Below are 24,631 nucleotides of genomic sequence, written 5' to 3'. Positions count from 1 at the left end.
CTTGCTCCTCCTCCTCCTCTTCTTCCTCTTCCTCCACCTCCATAGTGGTAAGGAAGAGTGGAGAGGCTTTTGAGTCCAGGAGACTTTTATTTACTCTAGTTTCTGTCCATTGCAAGTGGGAGGCCATGGCTGCGTTTCTGCACTTTCCCAATCTCCACTTTGTTCATCTGTGAGCAGGTCTGAAGGTGACCACCCCTTAACTGTTGTGGGATGGAGAGTGGATCTCAGGTGCTGAGCACAGTGGCAGAAATGGAACTGGGATGGAGAACACAAGGTGGCTGTGGCTGTGGCCCTACGGTATGTTTGTCATAGGAGTACAGGCAGGGGCTCCACTTCTTCAGGACTCGTTTCCATTTTGTCTTTGACCTGGTGAGAGGGTGACTTGTTCAGTGTGTTTGCTTAGTTCCCTGTCCTGTGGCACTCTGGGTGGGCAGTACTCCCGTGGTCAGCACTCTTTTGCAGACTTCAGGCTCTTCATGTGCTGGCCGACAAGCAAAGAATGGCTGCTCTGTGACACACCCTCCCTCTGACTCCACTCTTGCGTTGTGGGGGAAAACACTCATGTTAGCAAGGACTCTTTTGAGGGGCATGTTGCACCAGCTCTGGCAGCTGGGTGCTCTTATCCCTTGAGTTAGTTGTAGAGAGTGAATATCTATTGGGTTTAATGTATAGGCCTTTGCAAGTGTAGCTTCCAGAGCTGTCTCTTCTCATCCTTGTTTTTCAGACTGAAAAAAGTCACTTGGCTATGTAATGACATCCGGGTATCTAGGAATAACCTTTTTAAACATGCTTGATTATGATTTGATTCCCTCAATATACAAGAGCATTCTAAGAATGTTGGATTAGCCTTAGCAAACATTTCCAGATAGGAAATGCATTTTCTGCTACTATTGATAAGGCTTTTTAGGATTTAATGGCAAACATCCATCTGGGACTTTGTATGACACTGGGTATATGCCTCCACCTGAACCATTGTTCTGAGAGTGGCTTGGAGATTCTGTGTGCTGGCTTCATTATAAAGAGAAATTTCTAAAGATGTAGATTTTCTCTTTGAAATCAATTTACTAAAAGACTCACACAATCTTTGGCCAAACCTATGTTAATTTCTTAATGATATGTTGGTTAAAATAGCAATTTGGAGGAATAGCCAGAGATGCTAAAGTATTCATAATAAACCTATTCTTGTGCAGCAAGGTGGTAAATTATGATACCAAAGTGGTGATCATACTAATGTGAATTAGTTCAGTGTAGTTGAAGGTAGGAAAACATAATTATTCCAGTGTAGACATGCTGCTTATTAGACTGTTATTTCTTTGGGCAAGAGATAGTCCATTTTTTAACATGTACTGTGATAAAATCATGTTTTTGTTCTGCTCTCTGCCTTGTGTTCTAGTTGTGTGTCTTCTCTGTCCTGCTGGGAACTCTCAAGTCTGTTCTACCCCTTCTGGGCTCTTTCCACTGTACCTGGCAAGGAGGAGCCTGAAAGATGCTTTGAAGGGGAGAAGGAAATGAAAAGTTGATCCTTAGTGTGTCAGTTACTGCTAGGCATGGATTATATGTGACCTTGTTGAATCCTGACAACCCTAGTAAGGTAGAAATTAGTCTTAGTTTATAGTGAAAAGATTCAGGTAGGTAGACAATCGGCTCAGAGGCTCTATGATGGGAGGGGGACTCCAAGTCTGCATGTCCCCATGTGGATGGATGTTTTCAATTCTAAGATGCTTTTTTCAATGGCTGAGTCTAACCATAGCAGGCTGAGCAAGGCCCACAGAGTAAAGGTCAGGACACGTTTGGGCAGAGCATGAATTTGGAAGTTGGAAGAACTTGGGATTAAATCTCAGCTCTTCCTTTGGTTGCTGGGTGACCTTAGGCCACAGATATTCCCTCTGTGCTCCATTTCCACAGCTGGAGAATGTCAAAGATGAGGATGAGAAAGATCATGTTTGTCCTGTTTCACAAGCAGGGAAGTACTGTGACCTAAGTCCCTTGGCAAGGTCAGGGATGTGGCAGATTGAAAACCAATATCTCTGACCCCTAATTCCTTGACATGCATGAAGTTTGGGTACAGTTGGCTCACACCCTTGGCAGCCCCCTGACTTTGGGCTGTTCCCATCCATTTTCCAGAGCCACATGAACAAGCCATGTGGCTAATTTATCTCTTTCTCTCTAGGTTCCCTCCCATGTTCCTGAAGGGCGTTCTTCCCTGAACGTAAAAGGGATTCCACTGGACATACACTTGATGTAACTTCCCTGCACAGGACTTTGAGGTGGCAGCCTTGTAGTATTTGAGTGGTGTTCAGTTAAGGAGCTAGTTTTGATGCACTTATTCTGTAACAGGTGCACGGAGAAGTAGCTACAAAACAGGTCAGCCTTTGAAGTCTTAGCCACTTAGGCAGGAAAGGCACATCTGTGATACTTTGGCAATTCAAGATAGCCTGGGACAGTGGCTTATCACGATGGGGATGGGGAAGCAGTCAGGGAGGGCCTTGTTCGTAGAGGATTGAAAAGCAACAATGAAATTATCATAACACTGATTTGCTTTTTTATTATCATCATGTGTCTTGGTGATAACGTTCCTCCACTGGAACAGACGGATCCTACCACCCCACCCTGCCACTGAGTCCTGCACTGGGACAATAATCAGCTGCCAGAATGAGTGACACGAATGAGGTGTTTGGGAAGTCAAGCTGGCAGCGGTCGGTGCGTACTGAGTCGTTGGCAAGGCTACACAGAAGCCTACTCCCCCCCTGTTGGCCATGACTGGACTCCAGGAGAGTAGCCTGTGAGCATGACTGGAGCAGTCACTGAGGCCTGTCCAGCTGTGGCCTAGGAACATGCTTTATAAATGTGCATTGCCTTGATTCATCCTCCAAGCAGCCTGGAGAAGCTTGTGGTCCAGGGTGGTTCTGTAGAGGAGGACCCTGGAAGCTCCCTGAGGTTGGGGAATGTGGACAAGCAGTGAGATACCTCCCTGTCCTCCTGTGTGACTCGAGGGCAGCAAGGCTCAGTTTGTAGGTGACCAGCTGGGAGGCTGAGTGGTGCTAACACAAAGCCCTTCACATGGAGAAGTGGCTTACATGTCACGAGGATGTACGAGAGGTGAGTCTCCATGTGCAAGATGAGCTGGCAGCTGACAGCTGATGAATGTGGGGGCCTAGCCAGCCCTGTGGTGATAGTGCCCTCATTTTTTTCCTTTTCCTTTACTCTCCATGGAATTCCTTTTGCCCTAAACTTTGCAGAATTGGTATTTATTGATTTGTATCAGCTAAGAATTGTTTGTTTGGCTCTCTGTGACTGAATGCTACAGATCACTCCCTCACAGAGGAGAAATTACTTCCCTTTAAAGAAACGATAAAAATTTTGATGAACAGCTAAAAGTTACTTGTATGTAACTTTTACTTTCATTCAATACTCATGACTACAAGACCCAGGGGTATACAGAATTACAGGAAGGCCCATCTCTTCTGGGCTAGCCTGAACGCTGCCTTGATAAGTCATCAGGAGGAACAGAAATGGAGTGTTTTCTCTGTGAAAAAGAATGTTCCAGTTTAAAGACTTTGTGTCTGAACATGAAGTGACAATCTCTCCCAAATTGTTCCTCAGGAAAAAAGAGTTGCTACTCATGGGGTCCTTTCAAAATCTTTCTAGTTATAAGGTCCCAATACATTCATTAGTTTACAGAAAGGGTAGGTGGATGGCACCCATGCATGAGTGATTGAGAAGATCAAGGGAAGGCACCTTAGCCTGAAGTAATCTCAGTCAATACTTGTGCTTATAAAGGTTATGCAATGGAAAGGTGCTAATTTTTTTTAAAAAAGGGAAAGACAACGAATACACACTATTTATTCCTGAGATCATAATGTCATGATTGCAAGTGTTGCATGTTGTGTTAATTCATGTAATGCTAGCTGCTGTAACAAATAAACCCAAACCTATGCCATGGCTCAAATGCTGTGGGAGGTGATTTTCCATTTGCATAAGGCCCACAGTGAATGTGTCTGTGTGGAACTGAGTAATTCTATGACCCAGGCTCCCAACATTTTGTGGTGCTACTTTATTTCATAGGCAGTTGTGAAGGCCATGGTGCTAGTCAGCATCAACCTCACGACAGCAGAAACATCATGGATGATTGCAGATGAGAGGTGTTGATGTTGTGAGCTCATGGATAGTGTGATTCCCCTCTGCTTCTGTCTCTCCATTACAGTCAGTCTTATGGTCACATGTGTATTCAGTAGAGGCTAGGGCATGTGGCCAGCTTCGTTGTCAGACAGATGAGGAAGCGAATCAGCTGAGGAGCTGGCTACTCTCTGGCAGATGGAAAAGACCCTTAAAGGACATTTTTAAGAAGTAACATAGTCACTAATCTGCTGCAGGGGTCGGGAATATATTTTTACCTCCACGGGCAATGGGTCCTGCTGCATTGTTCAAGGCTTGTTGTGGCTTTGGGTGGGATTTTTTTCATGGCAGGGTCACACATGGATTTGGTCACATGCACCGTAGACATGTGCGTGGCCTTGATTAGACAGTGAGGTGATGCCGCACTTGGAAACTCAGCAAGTGACGGCAGGCTCTGGGAGCTACCTGTGAGGAGTCTGAATTCAATTGCTTGAGGTGGGCCACCTCCGTCCGCCTGCTGCCTGCGGCCTTGCCTCCTGGCTGGGTGATGTGGCAGGTTATACAGCCTCTCCACTTCTCTCTGGGTGAGATGACTAGTCACGACTCTGTGCATAGCAGGAGATTTATACATCTCCAGTGAAGCCACACACCAGCCTCCTTGTTGGGGAAGTCCATCTCTAATGGACTGTGAGCAACTGGGGTGATGTCATCTATAAAATGCAAATTTCATGATACAAAGAAGCTGATCCTGTCCACTCCCCCCACCCCCCACTGCCACAAACACAGCCCTGAGGATTCCCCAGTGCTCTGTCTCATGCCAGAGTTTAGATAAAGGTGAGAAAGTGACCTTTCATTAAGTCTTTGACTTTCACTTCTGGACATCCTTGTTCTCTCATGTTAGTTTTGCATGGGGCAGGGGAAAATGGCAGGTCCTACGAGGAGGAGTTTAGGTGTACCTGCCGTTTCCGACAGTATCTTGTGTGGTCCTCATGGCAGCTCTCTGAGATACAGGGAGGAAGAGGAGGAGGGTTATCATTGGTCATAGATGGGAAACCGAGTCCCAGAGCAGCTTATCCAGTACAGGCAGGCCTAGGACGAGACAGGGCTATTCCACAGTCATATTAGAGTGAACTCAGGTTTCTTCTAGGAAACAGCTCAGTGTCCCTGTCGTTGCCCCAAGATACCCTCAGAAGGTTTTGGCATCAGCTGCTACAAGCGAGGTTGGGGCAGGCTGATGGAAGAGCCTCAGGATTCGCTAACCAAAGCCAAGTTAGGGACTGTGCTTCCTTCCCATCACCTCAGAGGGTTTCTGAGCTTTGAATAACTGTTTTGGGTTAGGGATGGCTTGCTGGAGTTTTAGTGGAGGGGAGTCCCAAGCATATAAATATGGAGTGTCATCTTTATTTTATTCCATGGAGATTTATTTGTTTACAGACTTTGTACTGAAAGAAGAGAATAAAAAGAGCAAAGAATTGGAGATGAAAGCTTCTTAAAACGGAAGCTGTTAACCGTCTCCTCTGATCTTCCCCAAGCCTCATTTCCTGTCCTTACTTTAGAAGTATTTCCAGAACCTGTGCCTGTGGACATACATATTTTGATTTATGTGTTTAGTTTAGTTCTGAAGGTAGCTCTTGTAATTTTCTCCCACAAGTTAAAATGAGGGAATCGGGGACCATCTTCCTCTTATATGGTCCAAACTTTCTAGGTAACTCTGAGACTTGTCATCCAGGCCCAAAGGTAGGCCGAAGGATTTGGATGGACCAACCGAGTGGGTCCCTTTTGTGGATCCTGGGTAGAGAGGGGATTTTGTTACAAGAACCAGAGTGAAAAACAAGACAACGATTCAGGTATCACAAGATCACTTCTGCGGATGCCAATGCTTGTCTCAAAGCAGCACTACAGTCATCTAATAAAAATGGAAAGTAACAGCTCCATGACTACCAGTGGAATCCATTTTTTTTTCTTGTGGTGCTGAGGATTGAACCCAGGGCCTTGTGCATGTGAGGTAAGCACTCTACCAACCGAGCTATATCCCCAGCCTGGAATCTATATTTTTAATATAACGTCTTTGATGGATTTGGAGCGTGGGTAGGAAAAATACTGTCTATTTTCTCTAAGTCTCCTTTTCAGTATTTGAACTGCTGAAGTGAACCGCTTGGGGGCTCAGGTGTGCTCGGAAGCTGTTCTGTCTGTTCTGAGCTCTCCCTTTTCTCTCCTTCTCAGCTTGCATAACACAAGCTCAACATTCTCTTGCTTTCCTTCTCTTTTCCCTGGGAAAAGAGATAGCGAATGTTATTTGGGTGCCAAAGGAAGAAGAAAAACATAGAATGGCTGATATAAAGAGCTGCATTTTATTTGTATGATGTCAGAGAAAGTGGTGGCTTAAATGATGTCACCTATTGGGATCCACAGCATGGAGCATGGAAGAAATCTCAAGTTTGTTAGTGCACTAGGGCTGTTGCAGAGCAGAGACTGACTAAAACCTAACAAACTCATAAGATCTGGGTGGACAATGAGAGGATCCTCTGGACTCGATGAGAAGCTTGCTTGTTAGGGTAGCTGCTCATCTGGGGCACTTGGGGCTGCCTTTTGGGTGCTCACTCCTCATGCTGATTTGCCCTGGAGTGGGACATGATGATCCAGCAGTGTTGGGGGCAGAGGTGAGGCAAGCAGCTGCCTTCCAGTTGCCTGGGGATCCTCGTCCTGGTATTGTCTCACTTTCTGCCTGGGGTTCTGGGTCCTCCCAGGGCTCTGTCTTCTGCCAGTGTAAGCTGTGAAGTCTGGCTCTGCCTTCCCTTCCTCCTTGTCATTTCTGCCTCAGTGCTTTCCTCCTGGCGTAGGGCCTCTGTGACTTGTGAACTGGGAAGCACACGAGCTGCTTGTGCGGCCTCTGAGGCCCTTTTAGAAGCAGACGGTGATCCTCGTTATTTAGCACGTGTTACTGCTCCAGCCTGTCTTCATCCCCAGACTCTGCTCTCTGCTACCCCTAATGGACCATCTTGATCAACCATGAGGAGTGTGGAGGTGGCCTCACTGCAGGGCCGCAGCTCTGGGCACGTACGAAGTCACCGTTCTGGCTCCTTGGAGAAGGATGTTCTTACTTATACACGGTACCATCCTCCAGGCAGGTGTCTTGCTGCTGTTTTGGAAATTTTCCTCTGGGCCTCCAAGGTTTGAATCGGTCAAGTTTGGGAGTGTTTGTTTTCTCAGGAAAAGCAACACTATCCAAGCCATTGTTTCAAAAGTCACTTGGAGCATTAAAACCTGGAATCATCAATTCACAGAGTTGAAATTTAGGAGTGGATGGGGCTTCAGGCAAGTAATATTGAATTAAATGTGTAGAGCACTTTAAGACAGCATTTGATTGTACATTTAAAATAGGGAATGCAAATTGAAATTCCTCCTGGGTGCTTTAAATCATGCATTATATGTGCACTATTTTCAATTAGCTGAAGGAAAAAAATGAGTTCGGTATGGCTCTATTTTTACAGCTGGGAATTGCTCAGAGAACACAATTGACTGTTTCATACATGTGAGATTTATTTAAATGACTCGTGGGGCATTTGCAGTTTAACCAATAATTGAAAATATTGTTGCAGTGTGGCAGGTAAATCTAGGAAGTCGTTTTGCATTCCTGAATAGGTACTGTAAACTCAGTAGCAGATTAGAGACAGGCAGACAGGGAGTTCGATCAGTAGAGATGCAGTCCTTCACATTTCATCCCTGGGTTTTGCCCCACCATGGAAAGGAAGAGAATGTTGAACTGTGGGGTAGTGCTTTCAGGGAGGATCTCAGACACCAAGGCGTCATCTAGCTTCTTGTTTTTAATGTGCCAGACACAGACAAGGGTCGGATCAGGTATAAGAAGTTCTGTGCTTCCCCCAATTCTCCTCTGGCTCTTTGTTCCTCCCCCCATCCCCTATTCTTTGCACCTTTGCACTTCAGATATCGCCTGGAATGCTGATAAGGAGAGAAAAGAGAAAGCTGCATCTCTCAGGATAGGCCAACCCACTCCTCCGTGGCTGTTCAATACTTTACTAGGGATTTGGAATGAATGTTCCTACTGAAATGATGTTGCAGTGGGGGTCAGGTAATACCATACTAAAGTCTATTATTGCTCTTGTGATTCAGAAAAAGTAGTGGTTAACTAGGCTTTTGGAGGCAGAATGAGCAGTTAACCATCAATTTCTAACCTTTCTCTCTCTTAGAGAGGTTCTCACCTAGGGGCAGTCCTTCCTCTCTCCTCCAGTGACATTGTCAGTGTCTCCAGACATTTGGCTGTCACAACTGGATGGAGGCTGCTACTGATTTCTCCTATATAAAGACCAGAGATACTGCGAGGTATTTTCTAACACAGAGCCCTCTACAGCAAGGAATTATCTAGCCCAACATGTCAGGAATTAATTATTAAAAAAAAGAAAAACTTCTTTAGAATATGTCTATGTTCAAGAAAGAAAGAAAGAACTTTCCCATATTTAAGTGTATATTCAAGAAAGAACAAATGAACTTCCCCAGATACTTTAGACCATAACCTGCTATAAGATGGTGGTCACTGTAGTCAACCATAGCTGGCTGTGTGAATTAAGTTGGTCTTTGAAGGCCTCTGTGTATTGGCTGTATATTGAGCACCTTCATGTCCATGGGCCCTATTTGGTACTGGGTACAGAGGTGAACAGGACAGACAGGGTCCCTGCCAGGCCCACAAGCACAAAGAGTAGGGAAAATGATAAATGTCCCAATCAGAGGGAATTTAAGCTTGGATCTTGAACCTAAAAAGAGCCTGCAGGCTTAGCGTAGAGAAGGAAGCCAAGTCCAGACCAGTCAGCCACCTCCTGGGCCATGGTGTGGGGGTGGTGGGGGGGGCAGGGGGGGCATTTCCTAGTGAGAGGTGAAGGAGGCCATCGGAGGGTTTGACTCGGGTCTGGAGGGCCGCCATGGCTATCCTGTCAGCACTGTCAGAGGAGCAGGGCAGGCAGTGAGTTGATGCAGGAGACCCAGGTTCTGGTCCAGAGAAATGGTGGCTTGGACCAGGGACCCAGGAGATGGAGAGAGAAAGACCATTCAGGAAATACCCAACAGGTAGAAGGATGGAACCTGTTGATGGTCTAGATGAGCTAGGGAAAGGGTAACTCCCAGACTCTGGGCTGAGATTCTTCAATGGATGGCTGGTGATGTCACTTAATGGATGTGGGGGCCAGGGAGAACCGCAAGTTTAGGAGTAAAAGAGTAGTTTTTCCTCCTATCTTTGAATTTCCACAAGAACTTCCACATTACTTTCCTCCTTCCTTCCAACACTGATTTAGGGTCTACTTGCGAGCATCTGAGATTTTTCTCCTGGGTCACCCCTCATTCCAGTGCCGTCATGCTTGGCCTCCCAGTGCAGTGCAGAATGACTTCCAGGGGGTCTCTGCAATCATCATGCCTTTCCCGTTGGGTGCTGTTTTATCCATCTAAACTCACGACAGTACTGAGAGTGGCTTGAAATGCAGACTTCTACCCTGGAATCTGTTGACCCCTGGGACGGGGCTTGTCTTGGCTGTGCCACACTAAAACTATTTAAAAATTACCGAAGGCTAGTCTCACCCTATTTCAGTTTCAGGCCAGCAGGAAAACACTTCTTATTCTTGAGCTCAACAGCCTTGGAAAGGACACAAGGAAGGTTGCCAGGGCCCGGGCCTGTTTCCCCAGCCCCCCAGTGCCCGCCAGTCATTTCCTGACCCTGTTCTGATCCAGGCTGTGCTGCAGCCCTGGGGAAGGCAAGAACCCTCGGGTCTGCTTCCCTGAGGACACGTGACCAGATGTGAAACTGGCAATGTCACCTAGAAGCCTTTTGAGTCCCTTCTGCAGCAAAGAAATCAAAGAAATGGCCTGCAATTTAAAAAAAAAAAAAAAAAAAGACCATGAGTAAATTTAAAAGGCAGTTTTAAATTCCTTTGATTTTTGGAAATTAGATCTCCTAAATATTTTGCAGTAGGAGTGAAGGTGAAGATGGAATGTGGTGTAGACCTGCAGAGGCAGAAGAGAGGTCTCAGCCCTTTGTGAGGAGACGATAACGACAGAAGCCAGCTTAGACAGAGGCCTCAGGAACTGTCCTGCGAGGCAGAATCCCACGATTCCTGAGGTTGGGATGCCTGTTTACCCTGGTCACAGATGGAGGAACTGAGGCACAGTGGACTGGTCGAGTCATGCAGTTAATTGTTCTTGGAGCTGAGGTTTGAACTGGAGTGGTTTGTCTCAGGAGCCTGCAGAGGCCACGTGTAGTGTCCTAATTACTTTTATTTCTTTCTTTAAGACCAAGAATTGATGTTGTCACCAACCAAATAGTTATGAGAATGTACAATTATGAAACACATATTTGGATATCTTTTAGAAGAAGATCTTCAGTTTTAGTGTGCTTGTAGTATTGGAAAAGAAAGTACTAGAAGGATTTGTCTTAAGATACAGTGGCATCTGGTGGCTGACTAAAATCTTAAAGTAGTTCCTTTTTCATTTTCTTTTGAGATAGTTGTGGATTCATACACAGTCGTAAAAAAACAATCCAGGATGATCCCATAATCCTTCCCCTGGTCTCCTGCAGAGGTAATCGCTGGCATGACATCGTGCAGTGCTGCCAGGAGAGGCTGGCACAGATGCAGTCCCTCCTAATGCACATACCACAGTTGGTGTCCTCCTCTGTGTGTGTGTGTGTGTGTTGACTTCTGTGCAGTTTCATCACACGTAGTTTCATGTGTCCCCACCACATTCAGGACACAGAAGAGTTCCCTCACCAGAACCTCTTGTGCTCCTGTTACAGTCACACCCACCTTGGCCCCTCCCTTTCTCCCTGCCCCTGACAACCACTGCTCTCTTATCTGTCTTATCATTTTGCATTTCAAGAATGTCACATGAACAGAATCACACACCATGTCGTATTTGGGGATTATCTTTTTCACTGAGCATAATCCCCTCCAGCTGCACCCAAGTGGTTCTGTGGATCAGTGGTTCATTCCTTTTGCTTGCCGAGTGGTGTTCTGTGCTCTGCATGGTGCTCTGCATGCTCTTTAGATGTTTGCTCAACAAGGAGCATCTGGGTTGTGTCCAGTTTAGGGCTTCTAGAAATAAGGCTGTTACAAAAGTGGGTGTAGAGGTTCTGGTGTGAAACATGAGTTTTCCTGTCTGTGGAGTAAATGTTCAGGAACGCTGGATCAGGTGGTTAAGTGTATGCTTAGTTTTGTAAGACACTGCTGAAGAAGTCGTGCCATTTTGCATTTTTCTCGTCAGTGTGTGGTGAGTCACACGGTTTCTGTGCATCTTCCCCAGCAGTTGCTGTTTCCGCTGGTTTTTATTTCAGCTATTTTATAATGATACCTGGTTTTAATTTGCTTTCCCTCATGGCTTACGACAGGGAACGCCTTTTCACGGGCTTATTTGCCATCTTTACGTTCTCTTCAGTGGAATGTCTCTCTGTGTCTTTTGCCCATTTCCTAAGTGGAATCTCGTTTTTAAATGACTGGGTCTTCAGAGTTCTTTATGTATTCTAGATACTAGTCCTTTATCAGATACGCAGTTCACAGATTTTTTTCCCCCCTGTTATTCTTTTCATGATCTTTACTGGATCTTTTGCAGAGCAAAATTTTTAATTTTGACGAGGTCCGGTTCTTCAGTGTTTTAGTCCATTTTCCCCCCTTTTTTGATATTCATGCTGGTAGTGTTAAATCTAAGAAAAGGTAGCATTTTAATTCCTGCCTCTTATAATGTGCAGTGACTGAGGGTTGAGAAAAGGCAGGAGGACATAGTGGCATTAAAGTATGAGCAGTTATTCTAGCTTCTCTGTTTGGGGCTCTGGTGTTTGTTGCAGGGAACTGTTTGTTGGGGTAATGGCCCCAAGGTCGCCTGTGTCTGGCACAGGCTGTGAGATGATGATGGGGTGAGAAGAACTTATGTCCAGAATCATCCATGATACTTCCTCACACGAGGCATTTTTGCATTTCAGACCTTCTTACTGGAGCACTGCCCTTTCCCTCTTCCTGCTTAGTCAGTCATCTCCAGCTCATGCTGCAGTGTCCACCCAGGTGGCCTTGCCCATGTGTGCCTCGGCTTTCTTACTGTGCATTGCACTGGTTATCAGAGCATCCGTATGGTAAATATGTAAAAATGACCACAAATATTAATTCAGTAATGAGATGATTGGGCGGAAGTCTGTTTCCCCTCTGGACCAGGCTCTCTCAACCTCAGCACTATAAGCATTTGGACTGCACTGTTCCTGGATGTGGGGGCTACCCAGGGCCTGGGAAAATGTTTAACAGCTTCTACCTACTGCATGTCGTAGCACTTCCCTCCCCACTCCTGCTCAGTTGTGAAATCCAAAAATGTCTTCATACATGGCCCACATGTTGCCTGGGGGACAAAATCAGCCAGATGGGGGAGGAGAAATACTTAGGACCCTGATTTGATCAGTGCATACTATGTGCATGTGTTAAAATAGAAACTGTGCCTCATTAATATGTACATTTATTACATGTTAATTGAAAAAATTTAAGAATGAAAAAAAAAATCCAGGAGAGTAGCACTAAGTCATGTTGCCATTGTTCCGTCCCTGGTCCTTTATCAGATATGCAACTCCTGGCACACACGTGCTGCATTGACACTTGTGGGATAAACAAATGGACAAGCTGTACTTCTATCAAGCCTTCTTTACCTGGCAGTCTTGGAAATCGCACCCTGCCTTCCGAAGAGCCAAGTGGGTTTAATTGTGAATTCAAGCCCTAGACCTCTGAGTCCCTGGCCGCACAGCTGAGCGTGGGTTTCCTTTCCTTGAATGCAGCTGACTAAAATAGGAACACACGAGCTTTGGAGTTCCTGCCCGATTAAAGCCCACATCCGCTCTTAGGGCTGTGAGGTACCCCACAGCTCAGAAGATCACTGTTCTTTGCTGGGCTCAGAGGTCTCCCACTCTGGTCTCTCCTTCTGAGGAAAAGAGGGCATCCCGCAGACAGGCGGGACCTTCCAGAGATGGCCTTTTTAGGGAACTCTGGCCCAGGGAAGTCCTGGATACCTGATTTGACACTCACCTGCTGAACCGCCCTTCCTCTCTGGCAGGCCCCGTCCCTTGTATGAGGGAAGGGAGAAAAGTAGGGGTTTGGGGCAGTTCTCCACAGCTAAGCAGGCACCTGGGTATAATTGGCACAGAAAGTTGCAGGGCCTAAGTACAGTGGTTGAAGAATAATTTAGGGCGTGTGTGAACATTTTAGGTTTTCTACTACTCCCTGAACCTGAATGATGGAGCTGCTTTGGTTCAGCAAAAAAAAAAAAAAAAAAAGGTGGCCAGGGGCAGGAGGACAGGGTGGTGGGTGGAGATGGGCTGCAGCCAGCCGGGCTCCCAGCTGCTGCTCTGTGGGAAGGGTTTCAGGAGGTGGACAGCTTCAGGAAGGTGGGGCTTGCCCTCCATGGGAAACAACTGCCCAGTGACTCAGCCTGTGTGAAGGCCTTCCATGAGCTTCTTACAGGAAGAGGAAGTGCAGCATAATGCCTGCATTCCCCCCCCCTCCAGCTTAATGCCTACATCCCACCCTCCTTTAATGCCTGCATCCCCCCCCCCCTTAATGCCTGCATCTCCCCCCGCCCCTTAATGCCTGCATCCCTGCTCTAGTCTCAAAACTTCTCCATGGACCATAGGCGAACTTGGAGTGATAAATTTGATAAGTGGGCTGGCAGCCCCCCACTTTAATTCCCGGTCACACCAGCCTTCCCTTCTAGGATTCGCAGAAGTGATTAGCTGGTTCCTTCCTCTTCCACATGGAGAAACCTCAGGTTGAAATTCCAGGGAGAGCCATTATGTAATTTGGTGTCAATACAGTTGTTGCTTTGACTGGAAGCGGGGTAGGACTTGAGACCTCGATTCTCCTTGAAGGAAGTCAGTGCATGACCCATGGGGAGAGTGGGAGCAGAGGCTCTTTTGTTTACATCCAGAGCACTCATCCTCCGCCAGCTTCGTGGGGCATGGGGGCTGCCTGTGCATCGCAGGGGCTCACACCCACATGTAGCAGCGTCCTGGCCTCCACCCTCTAGATGCCCCAGCACTCCACCCAAGCGTGTCAACCAAAAATGTCCCCATGCATTGCCAAATGCCCCTGGGGGGCAGTGTCGTCCTCACACATGGACGAAAAACAGAATGAGCCTAACAAACATTATGTTCCCTTCCCCTGCCTTGTAGGCTGTGGTCAGTTGTTTATGCCAGGCGTGTGGTGATGTAAGCCCAGGACAGAGAGGTGAAGGCGACGTGTTTCTCCACCTTCTGCTTGACTGGACACACAGGTGAAGAGTGCCAGCTGTCAGCGCCAGAACTCTCTGCCTTGTATGAGCTATATGATCTACATAGGCTATTTAACTTTCCTGGGCCTTAGCTTCCTTCGTCTATGAAATAGAAATACTAATATCATCTTCATCTTCTTCTTCTTCTCCTTCTCCTTCTCCTTCTTTTTTTTTTTTTTTTTTTTTTTTTTTTGGCACCAGGGATTGAACCCAGGGGTACTTAGCCACTGAGAAATATCCTGCGCCCTTTTTATGTTTTATGTTTTGAAACAGGGTCTCACCTAGGGCCTTGCTGAGTTGTTGAGGCTGATTTTGAACTAGCAATCCTCCTGCCTTGGCCTCCTGAGTTGCTGGGATTACAGGCATGCGCCCACACCTGGCTAATGCCGATTTCTACTACATGTTGAATATAGAACTTTGGGTACAGTGTTTTTCATATGGTAAATCTCTTAATCCATTCTGTTTGCTATAGCAAAACACCATAGACTGATGAGCTTATGAACAAAAGAAATTTATTGCTCAGTTTTACAGACGGAGAAGTCCAAGATTGGGGCACTCATAGACTCGGTTCCTAGTGAAGGCCTGCTTTCTGGTTCAGAGATTGTACCTTCTAGCTGCTTCCTTGTGGGGTCTCATTTATAAAGGCACTAATTGCATTCATGAGGCTCCACCCTTGTGAGATAATCATTTGCTAAGGCCTAACTTCTAATAATATCACCTTAAGGGTTAGGATTTCAACATATGAATTTGGAGAGGATACAAACATTCAGACCATTTGGTCTGGTATATACATTTTAAAATTAATTCTAAATACCAAATATTGCCTTTCAATAGTCAGTCAGTAAATGATGGCTATTGTTTTAGTACTTAATGATACATTTTACAAGTGCTAAGCATATTGGATTTGAAAAAAAACAAAACAGTGTTGCTCCCACCTAAAATGGTAATGGAACAGTTAATTTCTAGTGAATTACAATTTATTTCATAAGCATTTATTGAGTTTCTACTATATTGTTGGTACTATGCTATACAAAAATACAAAGAATCAATACACTATACTAACTGACATTAAATATGTAGTATATAGATTTAGAGTAATAAATAGGTCAGGTTATGTATATCAAAATAGAGCCACTGTATACTGAAAAAAAAAATAAAAACATGAAATGGCCTACGGGTTACAATAGGGCATAACATTCATCCCAGTCTGGGAAAAGGGACCTCACTGCAGTGTTTTTCAACTCTTTCTCCTTTTCCAGTCCATGCTTTCTTTCTTCAAGTTTTGTTATACTCTGATTTAGCAGCTTTCAAGCTAATCCAAAATCTAAGTTTCTGCTGCTAATGTTTTCAAAAACAGAAAAGAGATGCTTGTTTTAAGTGATGTGTTCTATTACCAAAGTTTTGAAAAATACCAAACAGTATACAGAATAATAAGCTATAACTATCAAAAATTATTATGTGGATAGTATTTCAATATCTGCCCTTTTAGTTTTTTTTCCTGTGCCTATGTGTAATTTTTACATACTTGATTATATCGTAGTTTTCTTTTTTTCAATGAAGACATAGCCAGAATATATCTCTCTGTGTTTTCTTCAGAGCTACCTCCTAGCATATGAGTGATACTGTGTCAGCTGGATGTCATTGCCCTGTCCTTACTGTTGGATGTCATGACCCGTGTTCTGCCTGAAGCAGCCCACCAGCCAAGGTTAAAACACAAGTGATTTGAGAAGGAATTACTTCCAGGCACGAACAGTGAGGGAATGGGAAAAGTGGGAATTAGAACAGGAAGAAGCTCAGCAAGATACCGTATCAGGTGAAGTCCCACATGCAGAGCTCAGAGAGAGCTCAAGAGTTGGTCACAAAGACCAAGGGTCAGTGGCTGTTGGCCTCCCAGTGGGAATGGTGTGTGGAACTCTCAGCCGCTTCAAGGCCCACTGAGAAACTGGGCTCGGACTCCCACTAGCAATTGTCCAAAGGCAACAGGTGCAAACCATTAGCAACAGAGCACACAAAAGCTACAGGATAAATTACACAAAGCTGGTAAAAGGTCACCCAGTGTCCCCTCCAGTGGCGATTTAGGTTGCAATTAAAATTGCTAGCCCAATTATTTATTGCAAAGAATATTGCAGTGATATTGCTGCTTTGAACATTTTTGACTCAGATCTTGATATTTTATAGTTGATTGATAAAAGGCATATTACTATTTGTATGGGCATATACATTTTAAAAATTAATTCTGCATACCAAGGATTGCTTTTCAGAAAGGTTTTTTTTTTATTGATTTATGCTTCTAACACTTGCTGCTCACCTTTTACTGGCAATGCTCTAGATAGCATTGACTTCCCATTTATGACTCAAAGACCCATAGACAACATCATTGTTATTCCAAAGGACTGGAATTGTCATATTCATGGTCCAGCTTCGGGTATAGACTGAATAGATAGTATCTTAAACTTGGATTTTTAAGATTATATATAATGAATTTGAATTTTATTGAAGTCTTTATTAATTCATAGTCATTATTATGTATTTCCAAAAGTACTAATGCCTCATTAGTAAAAACAATATGATATTTTTTTACATGCAAAAAAAATGGCACTTTATTATTTTCAAAGATTGAGAGCTACTGGTCAGTATCATTATAATGTTTTGGATTACCTCTTGGTTATTGGATTTGGAAATCAACGTTTGAGGCATTACCTATTAAAGGCTGGACAATAATAAAAGTCGGTAGGACTTTGTACAATAAGTAAAATAGATGTAATGACCTAAGTCAGCCCATGAAAAACACATCTTAGAACTACAAATGATATTTTGGCATGTATTCATCTATTTCCACCCCCACCATTGCCAGCCACTGTCTTCTCTTACAGAAACACCGAGATTTACCAGTATTGTCTTATTCTATCTCTATATCTTAGATAGTCTAAGGAAACTAAAAAGAAACAGATAGGGCCTTATCAAGGTGGAAATGTTGTGCTTGGCCCATTTTCTTAGCTTGATCTTGGAGACTTTCTAGATAGTTGTTGAAATACAATCAGCATGTTTCAAGTCCTGGGCCTGGAGGAAGAGCAGCAGAATGGAACCCACACTGTTGAACATCTGCTCAGATCCCGATGCTCTGGTAACTGGGTGGTTACTGTCTTTTCTGTACTTACTTAGTTTCTATGACCACCCTTAATTAAGATGTGTCTTCAGAAATGGTAGAGGAGAAAGCAAATATGATAAAGATGGTGACTTGCCATGGATCTATTAGTGGACAATAGAACTGGGGTTTTAACCAAAACATTAAAAAAAAAAAAGCAATAAATACCTCCCTCCTCCATCTCTAGCCTCTCCCTACCTCCCTAACAGAGATTTCTACAATGCACAATATGTGGGTAAAAGGCCCTCGAATGTCAGAGCATATTTTACCAGTAAATTATGGGTTTCTTTATTGAAAAAACCTTTTAAGATACTGTTGTTGTCATGTATTTCAGTGGTTGACATTTCTTTCCCAAGCATTTTTAGATTATTTTCTGGCCAAATAGTGTAATAGAGTGAGTATACATTTTAGAGTTAGATAAAATTTTAATAGAAAAATTCAGAGGCCTCCAAGTCTCCAGAAACCTCTTTCAAGCACATTTAAAACCACTGAGCTGCTGTGCCCTTGGCATTTCCTGTTTGCTCTTCTCCAGGTTGTAAAGATGCTGACTCACTTTGACAACACTGTCTGCTTCCCAGGGGTATCAAGATACACTTTGGTTTGCTTGTTCATCTGATTTGGTTATCTTAAGAAAATTGGGGAGTATTTGGAAAACGAAGACAGGTCTTGCTTGAAGGACAAATTTCAGGCAAATTTGTACAGGTTTCAGAGACGAGAGTCCTCTTCTGGTCCTCGTAGGGGATCCTATTTGAAGGGTAACCCTAATGACTTGCACTTTAATGGTTACTGTCACTTTGCAGCCGTGAGTCTTCATGGGTCAGCTCCCGAAGGATGCCTAGAGTGCCTCCTACCAACACCCTCACAGATTAGACCCTTGCATGCTGGCAGAATCTTGGTGCTTGAGAAGCCCCGTCAAGAAAAACTGGGTAGCAATGTCATCATTCTCAACAGTCTTTTCCTACTTACTGTAGTCCTTCTAGAAGAAACAGTGTGTCCAGAGAAGACTAATAAGGGACCTTAGGTTACAAGAACCAAGATCCTAGAAGCCGACCAGAGGATCTCAATACTTGAGGCTTCAGGGAAACTCCCAGTTTTCATTGAGAGGAGGGGACTGAGAGAATCGGACTCCCCAGGTCATCTTGAGTGGTAGTTGCTCATTCAGGTGCCATCACTGTTAAGATCCCACTTTTAGGATGGATTCTAGAGGTTTTGTTTTGATTATCCTCTCCCAACTTTGAATGCCGGCCGACTCCCTTATCTTGTCACCATCCAGCTGGCCTCCTCTGGCCTGTATGGCAAAGGACACAATATGATACGTGTGTAAGCAGCCCATCTTTCAAAACTTGAATTTCGGGATTTCAATGTAGTCCAGAGAGTGATATAAATGGATATTGGCTTTTCCATATGACTTTTTGCTCATTATTTCCATGTGTTGAGTTTCTAAGGTAAGGGTTCTCAGGCTGCCTTATTTAAATTCTGTTTCCACCTAAAAGGAACTGGAGCTGGTTCTACCTGGGACAGGAAATGCACTAGTGAGCCTGGAACATCTTGTCAAACCAGGAAACAAGGAAACTGACAAGGCTAGAGGCTCATATTGAAAGGTTTGGGAACAGCCTGAAGAGACTTGTTTCCAACTTCAGTAAGAATTACATTTATACTGGGTCAGCCCCTAAAAATGTGTTGAGAAACATGAGTTCATAAAGCTACAGATAACAAAGCAAAGCCCTCTCCTCGGCTAAGTCATCCAGTATTACTGTGTTGTGGTCTATTTGATTCTTGAAGTTGAAGGGTTTGTTTGATGTACATAGATGCTCCATTGTTTGTGTTATAAATATTTATGATTGTTATGTTTTGTTGATATATAATTTTCTTAAGCAGTGTGACGTGTCCTTCTTTGTTCCTTCTGAGTGACTTTGACTTGAAGTCTACTTTACCCTCTATGAGGATAGAAACTCCCGCTTGTTTACAAGATCCATGTGAATGATATGTTTTTTCCTATTCTTTTATATCCAGTCTTTGAATGTCTTTGCATATAAGGTGAGTTTCTTGGAGACAGCATATTATTGGGTCTTGTTTTTTTAACCTTGTCTGCCAGTCTATGTCTTTTGATTGATGAGTTTAGGCCATTTACATTCAATGTTATTACTAAGCTATTATATGATTTTTATTATTCTCTGTCATTTTGATTTATTTCTGTTTTTTAAAAATATTTTTTTAGTTGTAGATGGACACATACCTTTATTTTATTTGTATGGAGTGCTAGGGATTTAACCCAGTGCCTCACCCATGCTAGGCAAGCACTCTACCACAACCCCTGAGCCACAACCCCTTATTTCTGATTTTTAATTTGATTAGTTTCTCCTTTGACTGACTATTCTAGTGTAGTTCCTCCCTTTGCTGGTTTTCACTTTTGTTTTTCGTTTCTTCTTTATGAAATATTTTATTGAATAGGTTTTTTAGAGTAGGTTTTCTAGTTATGAGTTCTTTTAACTTTTGTTTATCATGGAAGACTGTATTTCATCATCAATTCTGAAGCTTAATTTTTCTGGGTATAGTATTCTTGGATGGTGCCCATTTTCTTTCAGAGCTTTCATATTATTCCTAGACCTCCTAGCTTTGAGGGTCTGGGTTGAGAAATCAGCTGATTCAGATTGGTTTTCCTCTAAACATGACTTTTTGTTTTTGTCTGTCAATCTTTAAAATTCTATCCTAAAATTTTATGTTAGGAATTTTCCTAATAATGTGCCTTGGTGTGGGTCTGTTGTAATTTTGTATATTTGGTGTCCTATAAGCCTCCTGTATCTGATTTTTCATTTCATTTTATAGGTTTGGGAAATTTTCTGGTATTATCTCATTGAAAAGATTGTGTATTCCTTTGGTTTGTGTCTCCGAGCCTTCATCCATCCCAATAAATCTTAAATTTGGTCTTTTCATATTATTCCATATTTCTTGGAAATTCTGTTCATGATCTCTTGACATCTTTTCTCCATGGTCGACTTTATTTTCAAGATTATATATTTTGTCTTCATTGAGATGCTGTCTTCCAAGTGTTCTAGTCTGTTGGTGATGCTTTCCTTTGAATTTTTAATTTGATTTATTAATTCCTTCACTTTGAGGATTTCTGCTTGATTTTTTTCTAAAAATCTCTCTTTATTGAAGTGATGTTTCACTTCTGTATTTGCTCTCTGATATCACTCCTTATATCATCCTTTACCTCACAGATTAGTTTAACAGTGTACCTTCTAAACTTCTTCTTTGACATGTCTTCCACAAAATCGATGGATTCTGTTGCTGGAGTATCTTGGCTGGTTTGAGGGCAGTTTGTTCCCTTGGTTTTTCATGTTGTTTGTGTGTCTACCCGATTAAAAGTATGGATTTGAGGCAGTAGATTTTCTACCTGTGGACTTGTAGCATCCCTGAAGGTTTCTAGTACCTAACTTGCAGAGAAGTTACCCATCTGCTTTCTGAGTTTCACACCATGGAGCAGCCAGGAAAGTGTCCGGCCCCATTCCACTATCTTGCCAGATGTCCCTCATTAGCTAAGAATGTCAAATAACTAACTCATCTTGAACTGAAAGCTGTTAGACTTGGCGAGTAAATCAAGGTTTTTATCCTGCTCGTTCCACACCACTGAACCTCAGGGTGACCAGACAGTTGGGGTGGAACTTGTTTTTAAATAGAATTATTGCACCCATGAATGAAGAAGAAAATTAGAATTAGAATAGCACCTACCATTTGGGAAACCCTAAAAGTTGGGGAATGATCCCACTTAGGGAATGATCGTGAGTAGTTGCAAAATCACAAAAAGGAGTCACAGTCACTGTGTCCTCATTCCAACAGACCAAGCCCTTGAGCCCCTGGATTAGCCCCACAGCTCAGCCTCTGGTGTGGTGTCTACTGGTGGTAAGCCTCTGCATAGACCTGTGGGCACCAGGACTCTGAAGCCCCATGGCCCTGCTTTCTGTAAGTTTCTTGTTGGAAGGAAAGAAAACAGTCTGAGAGGTGCAGGGAGGAATGCTGTAGGAACTCAGTGGAGGAGGTGAAAGGCCCCTGAAGAGCCTCAACCAGGCCACAGAAGGAGCTGGGGGAGCACTGGAGCACTGCAAGTCACCAGGAAGAGGATGAGGGAGAGAAGGAGAGGAGAGTCCAAGGCCATCAACAGAAAATAGAGCCGTTTAAAAGGAGTGTCAGTGGACACAACATCTTTTTATTTTGTATTTTTTTTAATTTTATTTTATTTCTTTTTTTTTCTTTTTTTTATTGTTGGTCGTTCAAAACATTACATAGTTCTTGTCCACTGAAAATTAGAAATAAATATTAAAAAATTCTCTCTCGTTAAAAAAAGAATTATAATACAAAAAAATGTACATGTATAATGGTATAAATTGACGTGAACATACTTTATATACAGAGATACGAAAAATTGTGCTCTATATGTGTAAAGAGGATTGTAATGCATTCTACTGTTGTCATGTATTTAAAAAATAATAAAATCAATTAAAAATGAAAAAAAAAAAAAAAGGAGTGTCAGAGGCGATTGGCCCTCCACAGCCCACCCGTGCAGGGTTCTTCGGGCCACTGTAGTGTTCTGAATGGTAAGGTGAAAGTAAGCAGTGAAGTGTGAGAAGGGCAGCATTGCAGTTCACCTGTGAGGAGGTGACGGCTGAAGCCATGTGTCTGCAGAGTGTACTTCACTGTCTACCCTTGGCAAGTGGCACTTTTGTAAATTTAGGGATGCGTTTTGAACCTGGCATTTGCTCAGAGCAGTGCCTGTAACTTCAGAGACACTCTCCATGCTGGAAAGTGAGAGTTTAGAGTAAGAAAAACTAGAAGTAGAGGGTGAAAGAAAAACTGACATTCGGAAGGATGTGCCTGTGGCATTAGCTTTATTGGTAGGTTTATGGTCTCTCTCCATGATGGCCTAAACCATACAATTTTTTTAAAATACTGAAGTGAAAACATTATTAAGAAGTAGAAACACTTAAACAGATTTATGATTCTACATATTGATACTACCCAAGACATTTGGCCAATACTTTTTATTCTTTCTCTCTTATATGAAAATATAAAGTGTAATTTCTCTTGAAAATGAACAGGTTAGTGTGTTCTTCCATTATGGGAATCTGTTGTACAGATGAAACGTTTCCAAGTCCAAAAACCCAACAGTTATTTCAAGTAAAGGATTCTCTAGTAGGACATGAGTATCTTTATTTATTAAGACTTACACAAACATAAAGTAGTTTATAGATTAAAATCTATACTCTCCTGGCTACTGAACTTGGGAGAGAAGTGGAAGCTTATGTTTAGACATGTACACAAGCCAAGTAAGCTGAGATGATGAGCATTTGGCCCAGGAAGTTGAAACCAAGGATAAGTTTTGTCCAGAACATCAATCAAAAATAGCTCTGATTCCAAGTTCTGCACAGCTCTCACACTGTCCCAGGACTCTCTTATAAATTGTACATAGACATCTCTCAAAAACTTCCAAGTCCAAGAATCCAATAAAAACACCCATGGCAGCTTCTCTCTGCATCATAATGAAATGATTCTTTGAGTAAAAATTCATAACCAAGCAGAATTCTGCTAAATCAGATAGCTATTTTATTTGAGAGATTCTTCTGGCTGTCTTTCAAGACACTGGAGCTTGGGATTTCTTACTGTCAGTGACCCTTTCTCCCTGTTCTATGACAAGAGATAAAGAAAGAAATAGAGATGATGTTTGAGGTAAGCAACCTTAAGCTACTAGAGGCAAAATCAATTTGATATCCTTTATGCTTTGTGAGTGTGCAAATTCTAATATTTATTCAAATATGCACTAATCCAGGAGTATTTCTTTGGGGAGGACAGATTAAGGCATGCTGAAGGTAGATGCCAGAATAGACTGAGGCAAGAGTTACCAATTAAAATGGATGTTGCACATTGGATTTGACAATTTGGAACAAACATTGTATGAATCGTTTTCTACTTATGGCCACTTTATGGTACATTCCAGTTTTTTAAAGGGGAAGTTTATTGCTTGAAAAAAAAGAGAGGGAAGAAGGAAGAGCAAAATTCTTAATTTTTAGATGAAACAAGTAGAGCTTCCATAGTCAGGCTTTGGAAACTCTCCAGTGTCCAGCAGGCTCCAGGAAACTCAGGGGATTGTCATGGTATTAGAGCCAGTCAGAGGTGCCAGAGTCAAAATAGGCCACGCTGGCCATAGTAAAGGCCCAAGTGGGAGTGTATGTAGGTCACTTACATGCTTTGAATTTAGACAGGCCAAGTTTACACAATTATTTTACAATTAGGCTCTGGAGAAACACTGAAGGTTCTGAATTTTTAAAAAGGTGCTTGTTTCACAACATATAAGAAGATTGCGACATCCACTTGAATGATGGCCCCAGTGGCTGGCTGTGTGTGGAGGAGCCAGGCAGGGAGTGCTGTTGATGCTGCCGGTCCTTGCCCAACACAGAGCTGACATTTGTCTTGGGGAGTAGTTTAGGTGACGGAGTGGCTCAGGACTAAACCAGCATTTTCTTAGCTACACTCAATAAACACTATTTTCAGGGAATGAAATGATTAATAAAAGTAGAACATAGTGCTCTTAGCAGTCGGATTTAATTTCACAGTATTTATTGAACATCTGCCGTGGCGTTGCATGGGAAGTTCAGGAAGTATTGATAGGAAGCAGGGAGACCAAACCCTGTCGACCCTGGTGCCCTTTCTTCTCCCAGGGGGACTCTGGTCCCTTGTCTCTTAAAATGCTTCTATTTTACTCTCAGCACATGTTCCCAGCCTTCCACATATAAATGCACATGACAGGGGCACAAATTGGCCCCACAGGAGACCTGTGCCTAGCCAGGGTTTGGGCCTCCAAGGGAGACTAAATTAGCAATATTGCAAATTCTGCTTTTGTTTGTAGCAGCTGCTACTGTGGGGTTCTTATTTAAAGAAAGTATTTGCTTTTCTGTAAATACAAGTAAATTTCGTACCTCTTGTCATAGCAAAGAAAACTCTTTAAGCGGTAATCAAGGGATGAAGCTGATTTAAAACAAGTCACTGTAATTGAAAATATTATTGTCAGCAGCACCGTCTCACGCT

The 24,631-nt window shown here is 43.2% G+C and overlaps 1 protein-coding gene across 1 annotated transcript in view; it reads left to right on the top strand.

The window, feature by feature from the left end:
• Nucleotides 1-24,631, top strand: part of Serpine2 (serpin family E member 2) — a 58,003-nt gene that overhangs the window by 7,561 nt on the left and 25,811 nt on the right. The window lies entirely within an intron of this gene.

Source organism: Urocitellus parryii, chromosome 1 (genome assembly GCF_045843805.1).
Source record: "Urocitellus parryii isolate mUroPar1 chromosome 1, mUroPar1.hap1, whole genome shotgun sequence".
Lineage (NCBI taxonomy): Eukaryota > Metazoa > Chordata > Mammalia > Rodentia > Sciuridae > Urocitellus > Urocitellus parryii.
This window is presented reverse-complemented; position numbering and strand designations above follow the sequence as displayed.